Genomic DNA, 19,150 nt, shown 5'->3' with positions numbered 1-19,150 from the left:
GTTGGTAAATGCACAGAATTAAACCTGGCCAAGTCCTCTCGCACTTGTTTTAATTCCACTCCCACCTCCTCAATAACGAGGAGAATGAGGTCAAGCGAACATTTCTTTAAAACACCACACCATTTGGTGCAAAACGTCGGGCTATTGCGACCAATGGTGGGTATGTTGTTTACATATATAGGTATCCCGTCAGCACTCCGCGGACTTTCAGGGTACAGATTTATTCTAATTTAAAAGCCTGTAGAGAGCCACCTATATTAAGCCAGGAGGACACCCTAGCATATATTTTATATATATATATATATATATATATCTGTCAATAGAACATATATAGGGGGCGCTCCATAGCGCATAAACCTTTTTTATTTTAAAAACACACAAAGTGCTTAAAACAACTGTTTTACATTCGTACCAGACGGCAACCAGTGTGGGCTGGTTACCACGTGATTCCAAACAATGATCAATGAGTAAAGCTGGAACAAGTGTCAGTCAGTCGCAACGGAAACCTCCACCCGCCGGCAGCTGGTTTCCCTGGGACTCACGGGCAGGAATCACATACGTCCGCGACTCCTCGTTCGGCAATTACAATGATCCTCAATGTCACTAGACTCCGCCCCAATGCGTTTCGTCATCGACTTCGTCTCCGATCTGTGGTGGGGGCCCCTTTAGGAAGGGGGGCCCGGGGTACTTACCCCCAGGGTACCCCCCTTAATCCGGCTCTGCTGTGGGCCAGTCCATCCCTGCATGGGGCTGAAACTTTAACCACACAGGAATTAGTTGTAAACATGTACAAAGTCTCAGACACAGTAAGGCACAATGGAATGTGGCATGAAAAAAAGCCACTGCCAGTGCATCATATAGCTTTGTAGACAGATTCAGACTCATTCACACATTGATGTACAAATGATGCACATCAAATTGATTAGTGCCATCTAGATAAGTAGTTTTGTCACTGCTAATATGCGTACCAAGAGGAGTTATTTGGCACAACTGAAGCCACAGTGTACAATGACACATCTGTAATATACAGTGGTAATAAAGACACAACTCTTAGCATCCAATCATTGAAATCTAGGAAGTGGGCCTAACACTGGTAGTATTCAGATTTACACCATCAAGCATACGTGCGATACTCGCTAAAACATACAAGCCCACTATCCTGCCATAAGAGTCCCAATTTCGGGATTAAATTTGCAGAAAATGTGCCTGAGTCGCAATGCAATGTGACTAGAATGCACAAGAAGCTTGTGCTGATTAATTTGATATATGACACTTGTATATCTTTGTGCGAATGAATCTGTAATAAAAGTTGCAGCCACAGTTTTTTCCCAATGCAAATTCCTCTGTGATCTGTATACAGACTCAGTCACAAACAATATACAAGTATCATAAAGTATATCAAATTAATCAGCTCGGCCTTCTCGTGCATTATAGTCACATTGCTTTGTGACTCAGATGCCTTTTCGGCAAAAAAAAAAAAAGACACCCAACATTAGCAAAATTGCATGGGATCTGGAGGCTCACTCATACCTGCGTTCCATGGCGTAATGAGCTCCTTATTTAGCTTCTGTAGCAGTTTTGCTAAAAAAGCAAAATTGCAACTACTGACAATCACAGGCTGGGGGCTGCCCAGCACAGGGCAAGAACGCACAGCACTGCGATTGCAATCTAATTGCAATTACATCACAATCAGATTGCGATCGCAGCTACCAGGGGTCGACCCCCTGCCTGCACAGCCTGGCTGTGAAGGCAGGCACACCGCTGCCAGTTTTCTTGCCATAGCGGCTGCATGTGGGGTCACGCGGCTGCCCCAAAAACAGGCCAGACCCACCCGCGTTCCCATCGCCATGCCCCCGCAACGCCTCTGCAATGCCACCTGAAAGCTCTGCCTGTCATTCAGGCAGAGGCGTTCGCATCACCGCAATGCAATCGCATTGCCCGCGCATGTGCAGAACAGGTCCTGCGCGTGCACACTGAGCTGAAAATCTTCAAAATGCAATTGCATCCCTGATGTGATCGAACCTAAATAACGCCCTGAGGCTGGATCTAGGAGAACACCTCTGTATATACTACTGCACCTTTGTATTATGCCCACATGAACCCTTGGGTTCATAATATATGTATGAGTAAATCTTGCTCTGATACTAGCCAGTGCCTCCCCAGCCATTTACCTCACCGCACATCACTGGTGGGATAATGGGATGTGATTAAGTGATCCCACAGAAGCACACAGCGGGGAACACTGTCAAAATGTTACAGGACCAGTACTGCAATGATTCCATTTGTAACACTCGCAGCTAGGGGAGGCAGGCAGATCATGTGCTCCAGTTGATTGAGGGGGGGGGGGGGGTAGTTGCCAGCATGGCAGCCAGAGTTGCAGCTATAGCAGTTGCAATTGCAGAGCCAGCACAAAGAGGCTGTTCTCTCTAGCAGTGGGCTACACAGGCTTTGTTTTCCCTGTCTTCCTCCACATGGCCATGCTTCTTCTCATTGACACCAGCAGCCTCAACATTAGCTGACTGATATGCAGCTGCTTCCTGAGCAGGCATTGCTGTGTGGCTGCAACAGGAGAGGAACAGGTAAGTTAGGGCATGGGGGTGGGAGGGAGGAATGGTTGGGTATAGTGTTATAGTTTATGGTCGGTGATACTTAGAGTAAGGTTGGTAAGGGATTAATGATTTAATGATTTCAAGGGGTTAATTTAATCTTAAGATTTTTATAAGAATAAGGAAAGTAATAAGGAATTCAGTGCTATCGAATATGACAGTCCCTAATACTGCCTGAAGTATATGGCGGTCGCTGTCTGCAATATATGGTGTCAATAATACTGTCTTTAGTATAAGGCAGTCACTAATGCTGTCTGTATTATATGATGGTCACTAATGCTGTCTGTAATATATGGTGGTCACTAATGCTGTCTTTATTAAGGAAACTGAGCGAAAAATAGTCGCGAGGGCGGATAAACAATTAGGATGGGCCCCTAAAATCGTAGCAAGCTTGGAGAAGTACAGTTGCAGGGAGAGGGAAGAGGAGGAGCGGGTGTGGGGGGAGGGGGGAAGGGGCCAGGGCCAGTAGAGAGATTTAGCAAACAAAAGACTGGTTGGGATCAGAGGTTGAGAGGAAGCGTGGAGGAAGGGCTGCCCCTCCCTGCTCAGAAAGGCATTTGTAAAGGAGGAAGGGAGAACAGAGGCAGCATTAGGAGAAGAGATTGGGCCAGCCAAGAAGGGTGCTGGCACATCCCCGGCGAGAAATAGGCTGATACACCCGGTACCACCCAGATGGGGGGCCGGGCCAAAGCCAGGTGAGGGGGCGGGGGTTAGTTCTCCCGGGCCTATGCGTCGGGGGCTGAGAAGGGGGGTCCCTGGGCGGTTACCGGTTGCAGTTTGCAGTTGCGAAGACGGGACCCCCTGCCCCCAGGTCGGTTACAGGTTTTCAGTTGCAAAGAGGGCTGGGGACCCGCAGTGCTATGTTGGCCACCAATAGATTCAATCACTGAATTTATCCTCAAATTTAATAAACTGTGACCTTTTAATTTGCAAACTTATACAAATCTCTGACTGCTTAATTTGGGTGCAGGGGAAGGGTCCGGGGAGGGGGGGGGGGGAGGATTTTTGGGAAGGAGAAAGGTTGGATGAAGTGTCAGGGGGCATCAGACGATCAGAGGTTTATACGGTGGTTGTTGTTGTTGTTGTTGTTGTTGTTGTTGTTGTTCTTGTTCTTGTTCTTGTTATTACTGCTGTTTGTATTATATGGTGGGCACTGATGCTGTACTATATGATGGTAACTAATGCTCCCTGATGCTGTATTTTATGGTGGTCATATAGGTGGAGGGTTACTATTGTCTACTGGGATGGGTACAGGGAAGGGGGTATGGTGGTGGGGGGCACTGGTGACAGAAAGGTTAGCTTCATCCCTGCTCCCACTCATCATAACCATCCAATTTTGAGAATATCTAAAGAAGAACATGACCGTAAAAACCATAAAATACACACAGAAAATAGAATATGGTACGAACAGCTTCACAATTATGAAGTAATAAGTATGTAGCTGGAGTTATATAAATGAAGTAGCAGCAGTCAGTATTCATTTTATTTATTTAACTGTACAATGGTCACCCTCCTAGGATGGTATTCGTTCCTCCATATGACCCTTGTCCTGGTTCATTTAGCCAATTAGAACCATACAAGTATGACCTATACCATGTTAGCGTGTTATATGACACATGAAATGCATTGAAGAGTCTCAAACTTCTGGATCAAAAAGAATCCTTTAAATCCTGGAATTGTGAGTGCAATTGCTGTTTATAATTTCATTATTTTAAAATATTACACCATTTTAGGTTTCAGAATAAATACTTTTATCGAAAGCAGAGAGTTTATTTTTCCTTTTACTTTCATTGATTATATGCAAAACAGAACTCCTTTACAGGGTGTAAAATGTTCCAAGAAGAAAAAGACAAAGGAAACCTCTTTGAAGGGTTTGTTTATATATAGCTCTAGGGGAGTACATTCCACATTATACTTATACTAATTTCCTCATTTCCACAATTCTCCCTTTTGTTCATGTGGGTCCCATAATAAAGTGAATCTACTAAACGTTGCACTAAAGATCACATTATAACTACTTTATTAATGAAAAATGAAAGACACTGGCCTATCTGGTTAGCATATACATATATCGGCCAAGATGTAATGGGAGCCGATTTTAAGAAATGTCCAATTTTGCTGCACAAGTCGGACATTTTGCAAACTCAGCCAACGTAATAGCAACCAAGTACATGAAAAGTCAAGTGGTTTTTACTTTGAACAAACCCGCTCAATTAAAAGTCAGATCCAGATTTTTTTCCCTATGTTAAACATACAACTCGGCCAATGGGGCTAATTCAGACCTGATCCTAGATGTGCTAAATTTAGCACATCTACGATCAGTCACACAGACATGCGGGGGGGGGGGGGGACGCCAGCACAGGGCTAGCCCGCCCCGCATGTCAGGCCCGACCCCCCACACAAGTGCAAAAGCATTGCACAGCGGCAAGCAATGCTTTTGTACTTTAGGAGTAGCTCCCTGCCAGCGCAGCTCCTGCGAGCTGGCAGGAGCTACCCATCGATGTGAGGGTCGCAGCGGCTGCGTGTGATGTCACACAGCCGCTGCGGCCCACCCCCCCCAAACGGTCCAGGCATGCGCAGTTCAGACCTGATCGGCTGCTGTGCGAAAATGCACAGCACGGATCAGGCCTGAATTAGGCCCAATGTAATGGAGTGAGAGTTTGAAACTGTAACACAAAACAGCTCTACAAGTCTCACATAAACAGAGCTGGGGTTTTTTTTTTGGGGGGGGGGGTTTATTTGTCAATGTTGGAAATCAATTACAAGTACACAATTACAGCACATTTACAAGAAATAATTTTTTTTTTAATTATTTCTAAGCTTAATATCAAACAAAAATGCAAGGAGTGAATAAACCTGGCTCCAAAATATTGTTTACACCAAGACAAGTTTAGGATAATTGTTACAGTGAATAGTGTTCTTAACTATGTATGGTCGCTCCTTTATATAATAGGTGGCAGCTGGTGATCAGTGATGTGCAATAGTAAGTTGCACTGGAGAGAGTAAATGTTAAAAATGGAGACCTCCAGCGCCTAGTAGTGGTATAATTTAAAGTGCATAAGTGAAATAAAATCGAAAAATAAAACAAAGCTTATTTCATTGGTTCATGCTATCGGGTATTATAGGAGAGGGATAAAAGCAGAATATGATAAAACCATTGTGCGCATTTCATGCACCATGGGGGTAATTCAGATCTGATCGCTGCTGTGCGTTTTCGCACAGCGGGCGATTAGGTACAAACTGCGCATGCGTATGCAAGGCAATGCGCAGGCACGTCGCATGGGTACAAAGCGGATCGCCGCTTAGCGATGGGTTTGTGCGACGGATCCGTTCGCATGGGCGATCGCAAGGAGAGTGACAGGAAGTAGGCGTTTGTGGGTGTCAACTGACCGTGTTCATAGAGAATCTGGAAAAACTCAGGTGAGTCCATGCGTTAGAAGGGAGGGTTCCTGACGTCAATTCCGGTCCTGGACAAGCTGATGTGATCGCAGCGGCTGAGTAAGTCCTGGGTAGGGATGAGCGGGTTCGGTACCCTGAGAATCGAACCCCCCGCGAACTTTACGCTCTCAGCCCGGATCCGAGTCCGGCTCGGGACTTCCCGCCAGACTCGGAAACCAGAACGAGGCAAAACGTCATCATCCCACTGTCAGATTCTCGCAGGATTTGGATTCCATATAAACAGCCGCATGTCACCGCCATTTTCACTCCGGACTTGGAGAGTGAGGGAGACAGACCTTTGTCTCTCTCTGTGGGTAGTGGCGTCGGGAGGGGTTAGTGTGTGCTCTGTAGGGGTGCTGCTGCAGTACCTGTGCTGTGTTAGGGGTGCTGTTCTGGCTGTCACTGGTGTTTCATGTGCTGTTACGGCTGAGTGCTGCAGCCAGTGGCGTAACTACCAGTGGCACACGCAGGGGGGTTTCCGAGTACCTGGAACCCCCCCCCCCCCCCCCACCTGATGAGCCAACATTTTAACTTTTTAATTTTGACTTTCTCAGTAAAAGCTGCGATCGCGACAGTGGAGAGCTATGTAGCTTTCTGCATGGAGAAAGTCCTGGGGGAGCTGCTGGCTGCGCTGCTCCCTCCGTCCACACAGTGCCACCCGTCTGCTTCCGGCTCCTGATGGTACAGTACTGTATATGCAATATGTAGTGTACTGTATACAGTATGTCAAGTTTGTGTGTATGTATGTATGTATGTATGTATCTATGTATGAATGTGTGTTTGTGTGTGTGCTTGTGTAGTATTATTATTATTATTATCCTTTATTTATATGGCGCCACAAGGGTTCCGCAGCGTCCAATTACAGAGTACATATGCACATAATCAAAACAGGAAAACAGTGACTTACAGTTGAAGACAATATAGGACAAGTACAGGGTAACTAAGCATAACTACACCAGTAAACGACTTAGAGATAAGTACCAAGGTGGCCAAAAAACTGCGGTATTTGGGCAGTTGAGGATTATTAAAGTAAGAAAAGGATAAGCACATGAGGGAAGAGGGCCCTACTCGTGAGAGCTTACATGAGGGGTAGACAGACAGGGGTGACACAGATGGGGTACATAGAGAGCGTGGAACAGAGGGTTAGGATGAGATTTGGCTGAGTTTGGTAAAGAAGTGGGTCTTAAGAGCCTGTTTGACGTTTTGAAGAGAGGGGGAGAGGTAAAGAATTCCAGAGAAAGGGAGCAGCACGTGAAAAATCTTGGAGATAGGAGTGGTAGGAAGTAATCAGAAGACAGGAGAGTCGGCGTGCATTAGCAGAGCGAAGAATACGGGTGGGAGAGTAAAGGGAGATAAGGTCAGAGATGTAAATGGGAGAGGAGTGGGTGAGGGCTTTGTAAGTGAGTGTAAGAAGTTTGAATTGGAATCTGAAAGGGAAGGGAAGCCAGTGAAGGGCTAGTAGGAGAGGGGAGGTGGACGTAGTGCGTTTGGTGAGGAAGATGAGCTGGGCAGCAGCATTGAGGATAGATTGGAGTGGAGAGAGGTAATTGTCAGGGAGGCCAGTTAGGAGGAGATTACAGTAGTCCAGTCTGGAAATAATCAGTGAGTGAATAATGATCTTATATATATGTATGTATGTTTGTATGTACGTATGTACTGTGTGTGTCTGTATGAATATGTGTGCTATGCTGTATGTATATATATATATATATATACTGCATATACACACAAAATATATGTATATATATTTATAATAGTGCTGGGCAATTTAACGCATTATTAACGCGTTAACTCCATAAGACAATAACGGCTATTAATATTTTTAACAGAGTTAACGCAGCTGCTGCGCCGGAAGCAGTAATTCATCTGACCCCCTGGATGGAGAAGCCGCTGGATGCCGCCGGAGAAGAGGAAGCCGACAGCCGCCAAAACCTCTTGAGACTGAGGCTCTGGTAAGCTTGTCCACAACACCCATAGTTAAATGGAAAAAATAATTGCGTGGGGTCCCCCCTCCTAAGCATAACTAGTGATGAGCGGGTTCGGTTTCTCGGAAACCGAACCCCCCCGAACTTCACCCATTTTACACGGGTCCGAAGGCAGGTTCGAACCTTCCCGCCTTGCTCGGCTAACCCGAGCGCGCCCGAACGTCATCATCCCGCTGTCGGATTCTCGCGAGATTCGGATTCTATATAAGCAGCCGCGCGTCGCCGCCATTTTCACTCGTGCATTGGAGATGATAGGGAGAGGACGTGGCTGGCGTCCTCTCCGTTAATTGTTGAACTTGATTGCTTTATTGCTTAATTGTGGGGAGGACTGGGGAGCAGCTGTTAGGAGGAGTACAGTGCAGAGTTTTGCTGAAAAGTGACCACCAGTTTTATCCGTTCTCTGCCTGAAAAAAACGCTCCATATCTGTGCTCAGTGTGCTGCATAATATATCTGTGCTCACACTGCTTAATTGTGGGGACTGGGGAGCAGCTGTATTATATAGCAGGAGTACAGTGCAGAGTTTTGCTGACAGTGATCACCAGTATACGTTGTCTGCCTGAAAAACACTCCATATCTGTGCTCAGTGTGCTGCTTTATTGTGGGGACTGGGGACCACCAGTATAATTAATATTATATAGGAGGAGTACAGTGCAGAGTTTTGCTGACCAGTGACCATCAGTATACTATATATAGCAGCACGATACGGAAGGCCACTGCTGTGCCTACCTCTGTGTCGTCATTAAGTATACTATCCATCTACATTCTATACCTGTGGTGCATTTTAGTTTTGCAGTTTGCTGACACAGTGACCTCCAGTATACTATATATAGCAGTACGATACGGAAGGCCAATGCTGTGCCTACCTCTGTGTCGTCATTAAGTATACTATCCATCTACATTCTATACCTGTGGTGCATTTTAGTTTTGCAGTTTGCTGACACAGTGACCACCAGTATACTATATATAGCAGTACGATACGGAAGGCCACTGCTGTGCCTACCTCTGTGTCGTCATTAAGTATACTATCCATCTACATTCTATACCTGTGGTGCATTTTAGTTTTGCAGTTTGCTGACACAGTGACCACCAGTATACTATATATAGCAGTACGATACGGAAGGCCACTGCTGTGCCTACCTCTGTGTCGTCATTAAGTATACTATCCATTAGTGATGTGCACCGGAAATTTTTCGGGTTTTGTGTTTTGGTTTTGGGTTCGGTTCCGCGGCCGTTTTTTGGGTTCGGACGCGTTTTGGCAAAACCTCACCGGAAATTTTTTGTCGGATTCGGGTGTGTTTTGGATTCGGGTGTTTTTTTCAAAAAACACAAAAAAAACAGCTTAAATCATAGAATTTGGGGGTCATGTTGATCCCATAGTATTATTTACCTCAATAACCATAATTTCCACTCATTTTCAGTCTATTCTGAACACCTCACACCTCACAATATTATTTTTAGTCCTAAAAAAGGTCGCTGGATGGCTAAGCTCAGCGACACAAGTGGCCGACACAAACACCTGGCCCATCTAGGAGTGGCACTGCAGTGTCAGACAGGATGGCACTTGAAAAAAATAGTCCCCAAACAGCACATGATGCAAAGAAAAAAAGAGGCGCAATGAGGTAGCTGTGTGACTAAGCTAAGCGACCCTAGTGGCCGACACAAACACCTGGCCCATCTAGGAGTGGCACTGCAGTGTCAGACAGGATGGCACTTGAAAAAAATAGTCCCCAAACAGCACATGATGCAAAGAAAAAAAGAGGCGCAATGAGGTAGCTGTGTGACTAAGCTAAGCGACCCTAGTGGCCGACACAAACACCTGGCCCATCTAGGAGTGGCACTGCAGTGTCAGACAGGATGGCACTTAAAAAAAATAGTCCCCAAACAGCACATGATGCAAAGAAAAAAAGAGGCGCAATGAGGTAGCTGTGTGACTAAGCTAAGCAACCCTAGTGGCCGACACAAACACCTGGCTCATCTAGGAGTGGCACTGCAGTGTCAGACAGGATGGCACTTGAAAAAAATAGTCCCCTAACAGCACATGATGCAAAGAAAAAAAGAGGCGCAATGAGGTAGCTGTGTGACTAAGCTCAGCGACCCAAGTGGCCGACACAAACACTTGGCCCATCTAGGAGTGGCACTGCAGTGTCAGACAGGATGGCACTTGAAAAAAATTGTCCCTAAACAGCACATGATGCAAAGAAAAAAAGAGGCGCAAAGAGGTAGCTGTGTGACTAAGCTAAGCGACCCTAGTGGCCGACACAAACACCTGGCCCATCTAGGAGTGGCACTGCAGTGTCAGACAGGATGGCACTTGAAAAAAATAGTCCTCAAACAGCACATGATGCAAAGAAAAAAAGAGGCGCAATGAGGTAGCTGTGTGACTAAGCTAAGCAACCCTAGTGGCCGACACAAACACCTGGCCCATCTAGGAGTGGCACTGCAGTGTCAGACAGGATGGCACTTGAAAAAAATAGTCCCCAAGCAGCACATGATGCAAAGAAAAAAAGAGGCGCAATGAGGTAGCTGTGTGACTAAGCTAAGCGACCCTAGTGGCCGACACAAACACCTGGCCCATCTAGGAGTGGCACTGCAGTGTCAGACAGGATGGCACTTGAAAAAAATAGTCCCCAAACAGCACATGATGCAAAGAAAAAAAGAGGCGCAATGAGGTAGCTGTGTGACTAAGCTCAGCGACCCAAGTGGCCGACACAAACACCTGGCCCATCTAGGAGTGACACTGCAGTGTCAGGCAGGATGGCCCTTCAAAAAAATACTCCCCAAACAGCACATGATGCAAAGAAAAATGAAAGAAAAAAGAGGTGCAAGATGGAATTGTCCTTGGGCCCTCCCACCCACCCTTATGATGTATAAACAGGACATGCTCACTTTGACGAACCCATCATTTCAGCGACTTGGTCTGCCACACGACTGTGACTGAAATGACTGGTTGGTTTGGGCCCCCACCAAAAAAGAAGCAATCAATCTCTCCTTGCACAAACTGGCTCTACAGAGGCAAGATGTCCACCTCATCATCATCGTCCGATTCATCACCCCTTTCACTGTGTACATCCCCCTCCTCACAGATTATTAATTCGTCCCCACTGGAATCCACCATCTCAGGTCCCCGTGTACTTTCTGGAGGCAATTGCTGCTGGTGAATGTCTCCACGGAGGAATTGATTATAATTCATTTTAATGAACATCATCTTCTCCACATTTTCTGGAAGTAACCTCGTACGCCGATTGCTGACAAGGTGAGCGGCTGCACTAAACACTCTTTCAGAGTACACACTGGAGGGAGGGCAACTTAGGTAGAATAAAGCCAGTTTCTGCAAGGGCCTCCAAATTGCCTCTTTTTCCTGCCAGTATACGTACGGACTGTCTGACGTGCCTACTTGGATGCGGTCACTCATATAATCCTCCACCATTCTTTCAATGGTGAGAGAATCATATGCAGTGACAGTAGACGACATGTCAGTAATCGTTGGCAGGTCCTTCAGTCTGGACCAGATGTCAGCACTCGCTCCAGACTGCCCTGCATCACCGCCAGCGGGTGGGCTCGGAATTCTTAGCCTTTTCCTCGCAGCCCCAGTTGCGGGAGAATGTGAAGGAGGAGCTGTTGACGACGGGTCACGTTCCGCTTGACTTGACAATTTTCTCACCAGCAGGTCTTTGAACCCCTGCAGACTTGTGTCTGCCGGAAAGAGAGATACAATGTAGGTTTTAAATCTAGGATCGAGCACGGTGGCCAAAATGTAGTGCTCTGATTTCAACAGATTGACCACCCGTGAATCCTGGTTAAGCGAATGAAGGGCTCCATCCACAAGTCCCACATGCCTAGCGGAATCGCTCTGTTTTAGCTCCTCCTTCAATGTCTCCAGCTTCATCTGCAAAAGCCTGATGAGGGGAATGACCTGACTCAGGCTGGCAGTGTCTGAACTGACTTCACGTGTGGCAAGTTCAAAGGGTTGCAGAACCTTGCACAACGTTGAAATAATTCTCCACTGCGCTTGAGACAGGTGCATTCCACCTCCTTTGCCTATATCGTGGCCAGATGTATAGGCTTGAATGGCCTTTTGCTGCTCCTCCATCCTCTGAAGCATATAGAGGGTTGAATTCCACCTCGTTACTACCTCTTGCTTCAGATGATGGCAGGGCAGGTTCAGGTATTTTTGGTGGTGCTCCAGTCTTCTGTACGCGGTGCCTGAACGCTGAAAGTGGCCCGCAATTCTTCGGGCCACCGACAGCATCTCTTGCACGCCCCTGTCGTTTTTTAAATAATTCTGCACCACCAAATTCAAGGTATGTGCAAAACATGGGACGTGCTGGAATTTGCCCAGATGTAATGCACGCACAATATTGCTGGCGTTATCCGATGTCACAAATCCCCAGGAGAGTCCAATTGGGGTAAGCCATTCTGCGATGATCTTCCTTAGTTGCCGTAAGAGGTTTTCAGCTGTGTGCGTATTCTGGAAAGCGGTGATACAAAGCGTAGCCTGCCTAGGAACGAGTTGGCGTTTGCGAGATGCTGCTACTGGTGCCGCCGCTGCTGTTCTTGCAGTGGGAGGCAATACATCTACCCAGTGGGCTGTCACAGTCATATAGTCCTGAGTCTGCCCTGCTCCACTTGTCCACATGTCCGTGGTTAAGTGGACATTGGGTACAACTGCATTTTTTAGGACACTGGTGAGTCTTTTTCTGAGGTCTGTGTACATTTTCGGTATCGCCTGCCTAGAGAAATGGAACCTAGATGGTATTTGGTACCGGGGACACAGTACCTCAATCAAGTCTATAGTTGCCTCTGAATTAACGATGGATACCGGAACCACGTTTCTCACTGCCCAGGCTGCCAAGGCCTGAGTTATCTGCTTTGCAGCAGGATGACTGCTGTGATATTTCATCTTCCTCACAAAGGACTGTTGTACAGTCAATTGCTTACTGGAAGTAGTACAAGTGGTCTTCCGACTTCCCCTCTGGGATGACGATCGACTCCCAGCAGCAACAACAGCAGCGCCAGCAGCAGTAGGCGTTACACTCAAGGATGCATCAGAGGAATCCCAGGCAGGAGAGGACTCGTCAGACTTGACAGTGACATGGCCTGCAGGACTATTGGCTTTCCTGTGTAAGGAGGAAATTGACACTGAGGGAGTTGGTGGTGTGGTTTGCAGGAGCTTGGTTACAAGAGGAAAGGATTTATTGGTCAGTGGACTGCTTCCGCTGTCATCCAAAGTTTTTGAACTTGTCACTGACTTATGATGAATGCGCTGCAGGTGACGTATAAGGGAGAATGTTCCGAGGTGGTTAACGTCCTTACCCCTACTTATTACAGCTTGACAAAGGCAGCACACGGCTTGACACCTGGGGGTATATTTACAAAGATTCGTGTTTTGGCCGTTTTGAAGGGTGTTTGAACTCGAATGGTATCGGGTGCATTTTACTGCAACTTTTTGAATCCTGATACGGTCATTTACTGAGCTGCCGACTTTTCGCAATTCGTATTTTCTGATGTCGATGTGATTCGTAATATCAGGCAGTGTTTTACGGGAGTGATGAGTAAAACACTGCCTGACAAAACACAAGGAATCCCGGCGGGATTCTTAAGATTTTTAAGGTACACAAAGTGTTTAAAAATCTGAAAAAAATTGCGTGGGGTCCCCCCTCCTAAGCATAACCAGCCTCGGGCTCTTTGAGCCGGTCCTGGTTGAAAAAATATGGGGGGAAAATTGACAGGGGTTCCCCCATATTTGATCAACCAGCACCGGGCTCTGCGCCTGGTCCTGGTGCAAAAAATATGGGGGACAAAAAGCATAGGGTCCCCCGTATTTTTTGAACCAGCACCGGTCTCCACTAGTCAGAGAGATAATGCCACAGCCGGGGGACACTTTTATATAGGTCCCTGCGGCCCTGGCATTAAATCACTAACTAGTCACCCCTGGCCGGGGTACCCTGGAGGAGTGGGGACCCCTTAAATCAATGGGTCCCCATTCCAGCCACCCAAGGGCCAGGGGTGAAGCCCGAGGCTGTCCCCCCCATCCATGGGCTGCGGATGGGGGGCTGATAGCCAAGTGTAAAATAAAAGAATATTGTTTTTTGCACAAGAACTACAAGTCCCTGCAAGCCTCCGACTTCCCCTCTGGGATGACGATCGACTCCCAGTAGCAACAACAGCAGCGCCAGCAGCAGTAGGCGTTACACTCAAGGATGCATCGGAGGAATCCCAGGCAGGAGAGGACTCGTCAGACTTGCCAGTGACATGGCCTGCAGGACTATTGGCTTTCCTGGGTAAGGAGAAAATTGACACTGAGGGAGTTGGTGGTGTGGTTTGCAGGAGCTTGGTTACAAGAGGAAGGGATTTACTGGTCAGTGGACTGCTTCCGCTGTCGCCCAAAGTTTTTGAACTTGTCACTGACTTATGATGAATGAGCTGCAGGTGACGTATAAGGGAGGATGTTCCGAGGTGGTTAACATCCTTACCCCTACTTATTACAGCTTGACAAAGGCAACACACGGCTTGACACCTGTTGTCCGCATTTGTGTTGAAATAATTCCACACCGAAGAGCTGATTTTTTTTGTATTTTGACCAGGCATGTCAATGGCCATATTCCTCCCACGGACAACAGGTGTCTCCCCGGGTGCCTGACTTAAACAAACCACTTCACCATCAGAATCCTCCTTGTCAATTTCCTCCCCAGCGCCAGCAACACCCATATCCTCATCCTGGTGTACTTCAACACTGACATCTTCAATTTGACTATCAGGAACTGGACTGCGGGTGCTCCTTCCAGCACTTGCAGGGGGCGTGCAAATGGTGGAAGGCGCAAGCTCTTCCCGTCCAGTGTTGGGAAGGTCAGGCATCGCAACCGACACAATTGGACTCTCCTTGGGGATTTGTGATTTCGAAGAACGCACAGTTCTTTGCTGTGCTTTTGCCAGCTTAAGTCTTTTCTTTTTTTCTAGCGAGAGGATGAGTGCTTCCATCCTCATGTGAAGCTGAACCACTAGCCATGAACATAGGCAAGGGCCTCAGCCGTTCCTTGCCACTCCGTGTTGTAAATGGCATATTGGCAAGTTTACGCTTCTCCTCAGACGCTTTTAATTTTGATTTTTGAGGCATTTTTTTTATCTTTTGTGTTTTGGATTTTACACGCTCTGTACTATGACATTGGGCATCGGCCTTGGCAGACGACGTTGATGGCATTTCATCGTCTCGGCAATGACTAGTGGCAGCAGCTTCAGCACGAGGTGGAAGTGGATCTGGATCTTTCCCTATTTTTTTAACCTCCACATTTTTTGTTCTCCATATTTTAATGTGCACAACTAAAAGCCACCACAGGTATACAATGTAGATGGATGGATAGTATACTTAATGAATGACGAGTGATGACACAGAGGTAGGTACAGCAGTGGCCTACCGTACTGCTATATACAGTATTATGGACCTGGTGGACACTGTCAGCAGACTGCTAAACTACTAGTATAAAAAAAAAGCCACCACAGGTATACAATGTAGATGGATGGATAGTATACTTTATGGATGACGAGTGACGACACAGAGGTAGGTACAGCAGTGGCCTACCGTACTGCTATATACAGTATAATGGACCTGGTGGACACTGTCAGCAGACTGCTAAACTACTAGTATAAAAAAAAAAGCCACCACAGGTATACAATGTAGAAGTATGGATAGTATGCTTTATGGATGACGAGTGACGACACAGAGGTAGGTACAGCAGTGGCCTACCGTACTGCTATATACAGTATAATGGACCTGGTGGACACTGTCAGCAGACTTCTAAACTACTAGTATAAAAAAAAAGCCACCACAGGTATACAATGTAGATGGATGGATAGTATACTTTATGGATGACGAGTGACGACACAGAGGTAGGTACAGCAGTGGCCTACCGTACTGCTATATACAGTATAATGGACCTGGTGGACACTGTCAGCAGACTGCTAAACTACTAGTATAAAAAAAAGCCACCACAGGTATACAATGTAGATGGATGGATAGTATACTTTATGGATGACGAGTGACGACACAGAGGTAGGTACAGCAGTGGCCTACCGTACTGCTATATACAGTATAATGGACCTGGTGGACACTCAGCAGACTGCTAAACTACTAGTATAAAAAAAAGCCACCACAGGTATACAATGTAGATGGATGGATAGTATACTTTATGGATGACGAGTGACGACACAGAGGTAGGTACAGCAGTGGCCTACCGTACTGCTATATACAGTATAATGGACCTGGTGGACACTGTCAGCAGACTGCTAAACTACTAGTATAAAAAAAAAGCCACCACAGGTATACAATGTAGATGGATGGATAGTATACTTAATGGATGACGAGTGACGACACAGAGGTAGGTACAGCAGTGGCCTACCGTACTGCTATATACAATATAATGGACCTGGTGGACACTCAGCAGACTTCTAAACTACTAGTATAAAAAAAAAAGCCACCACAGATATACAATGTAGATGGATGGATAGTATACTTTATGGATGACGAGTGACGACACAGAGGTAGGTACAGCAGTGGCCTACCGTACTGCTATATACAGTATAATGGACCTGGTGGACACTGTCAGCAGACTGCTAAACTACTAGTATAAAAAAAAGCCACCACAGGTATACAATGTAAATGGATGGATAGTATACTTTATGGATGACGAGTGATGACACAGAGGTAGGTACAGCAGTGGCCTACCGTACTGCTATATACAGTATAATGGACCTGGTGGACACTGTCAGCAGACTGCTAAACTACTAGTATAAAAAAAAAGCCACCACAGGTATACAATGTAGATGGATGGATAGTATACTTTATGGATGACGAGTGACGACACAGAGGTAGGTACAGCAGTGGCCTACCGTACTGCTATATACAGTATAATGGACCTGGTGGACACTGTCAGCAGACTGCTAAACTACTAGTATAAAAAAAAGCCACCACAGGTATACAATGTAGATGGATGGATAGTATACTTTATGGATGACGAGTGACGACACAGAGGTAGGTACAGCAGTGGCCTACCGTACTGCTATATACAGTATAATGGACCTGGTGGACACTGTCAGCAGACTGCTAAACTACTAGTATAAAAAAAAAAGCCACCACAGGTATACAATGTAGATGGATGGATAGTATACTTTATGGATGACGAGTGACGACACAGAGGTAGGTACAGCAGTGGCCTACCGTGCTGCTATATACAGTATAATGGACCTGGTGGACAATGTCAGCAAATTGCTAAACTACTAGTATAAAAAAAAAAGCCACAGGAGTGTTTTTCAGGCAGACAAACGTATACTGGTGGTCACTGTCAGCAAAACTCTGCACTGTGGCCCTCATTCCGAGTTGTTCGCTCGGTAAAAATCTTTGCATCGCAGTGATTTTCCGCTTAATGCGCATGCGCAATGTCCGCACTGCGACTGCGCCAAGTAAATTTGCTATGCAGTTAGGAATTTTACTCACGGCTTTTTCTTCGTTCTGGCGATCGTAATGTGATTGACAGGAAATGGGTGTTACTGGGCGGAAACAGGCCGTTTTATGGGCGTGTTGGAAAAAACGCTGCCGTTTCCGGAAAAAACGCAGGAGTGGCCGGAGAAACGGGGGAGTGTCTGGGCGAACGCTGGGTGTGTTTGTGACGTCAAACAGGAACGACAAGCACTGAACTGATCGCAGATGCCGAGTAAGTCAGAAGCTACTCAGAAACTGCTACGAGGTGTGTAATCGCAATATTGCGAATACATCGTTCGCAATTTTAAGATGCTAAGATTCACTCCCAGTAGGCGGCGGCTTAGCATGAGCAAATCTGCTAAAATTCACTTGCGAGCGAACAACTCGGAATGAGGGCCCGTACTCCTGCTATAGCTGCTCCCCAGTCCCCACATTTAAGCAGTGTGAGCACTCAGCACAGATATATCATGCAGCACACTGAGCACAGATATGGTATGGAGCGTTTTTTTCAGGCAGAGAAGAGAACGGATAAAAAACTGGTGGTCACTATCAGCAAAACTCTGCACTGTACTCCTCCTAACAGCTGCTCCCCAATCCTCCCCACAATAGTAAAATAAACAAGCAAAGCAATCAGATCAACTGTCTCGTATATAAACGGAGAGGACGCCAGCCACGTCCTCTCCCTATCAATCTCAATGCACGTGTGAAAATGGCGGTGACGCGCGGCTGCTTATATAGAATCCAAATCTCGCGAGAATCCGACAGCGGGATGATGACGTTCGGGCGCGCTCGGGTTAGCCGAGCAAGGCGGGAGGATCCGAGTCTGCTCGGACCCGTGTAAAAAGGGTAAAGCTCGGGTGGGTTCGGTTTCTCGGAAACCGAACCCGCTCATCACTACTATCCATCTACATTCTATACCTGTGGTGCATTTTAGTTTTGCAGTTTGCTGACACAGTGACCATCAGTATACTATATATAGCAGTACGATACGGAAGGCCACTGCTGTGCCTACCTCTGTGTCGTCATTAAGTATACTATCCATCTACATTCTATACCTGTGGTGCGCCTCTTTTTTTCTTTGCATCATGTGCTGTTTGGGGACTATTTTTTTGAAGTGCCATCCTGTCTTGACACTGCAGTGCCACTCCTAGATGGGCCAGGTGTTTGTGTCGGCCACTTGTGTCGCTTAGCTTAGTCACACAGCGACCTTGGTGCGCCTCTTTTTTTCTTTGCATCATGTGCTGTTTGGGGACAATTTTTTTGAAGTGCCATCCTGTCTTGACACTGCAGTGCCACTCCTAGATGGGCCAGGTGTTTGTGTCGGCCACTTGTGTCGCTTAGCTTAGTCACACAGCGACCTTGGTGCGCCTCTTTTTTTCTTTGCATCATGTGCTGTTTGGAGACAATTTTTTTGAAGTGCCATCCTGCCTGACACTGCAGTGCCACTCCTAGATGGGCCAGGTGTTTGTGTCGGCCACTTGTGTCGCTTAGCTTAGCCATCCAGCGACCTCGGTGCAAATTGTAGGACTAAAAATAATATTGTGAGGTGTGAGGTGTTCAGAATAGACTGGAAATGAGTGGAAATTATGGTGATTGAGGTTAATAATACTATGGGATCAAAATGACCCCCAAATTCTATGATTTAAGC

This window comes from Pseudophryne corroboree, chromosome 2, assembly GCF_028390025.1.
Source record: "Pseudophryne corroboree isolate aPseCor3 chromosome 2, aPseCor3.hap2, whole genome shotgun sequence".
NCBI classification, from domain to species: Eukaryota; Metazoa; Chordata; class Amphibia; order Anura; family Myobatrachidae; genus Pseudophryne; species Pseudophryne corroboree.
Note: the sequence above shows the minus strand (reverse complement) of the source record.